Genomic DNA, 276 nt, shown 5'->3' on the forward strand with positions numbered 1-276 from the left:
ACCCGCTAGCATGGCTCCGCCTGTATCGCCGCCGAGTGCCGGACGAACACCGCAAGGAACGGCTCAGTAAACCACGTAATCGATCGAGCGTGTGACTGACTGTTTAATTTGGTGTCTGCGTGCATGCCTTGCAATTTGCCCTCACATGTCTCTTTTTGACTTTTCTCTCTCTCTATTTCCTCCCTTTATTTCGTTTCCCTTAATTCTATTTCATTATTTTTTATTACTTCCTTAAAGAGTCTTTTCTTCCTAACGATTTTCTCTTTCCCCCCCTTG

The 276-nt window shown here is 45.3% G+C and overlaps 1 protein-coding gene across 1 annotated transcript in view; it reads right to left on the minus strand.

Annotated features, from left to right (window-relative positions):
- Positions 1-276, minus strand: part of LOC119588603 (proton channel OtopLc-like) — a gene marked incomplete at its 5' end in the record, with an annotated part of 21868 nt that overhangs the window by 20783 nt on the left and 809 nt on the right.

This window comes from Penaeus monodon, chromosome 24 (genome assembly GCF_015228065.2).
Source record: "Penaeus monodon isolate SGIC_2016 chromosome 24, NSTDA_Pmon_1, whole genome shotgun sequence".
Lineage (NCBI taxonomy): Eukaryota > Metazoa > Arthropoda > Malacostraca > Decapoda > Penaeidae > Penaeus > Penaeus monodon.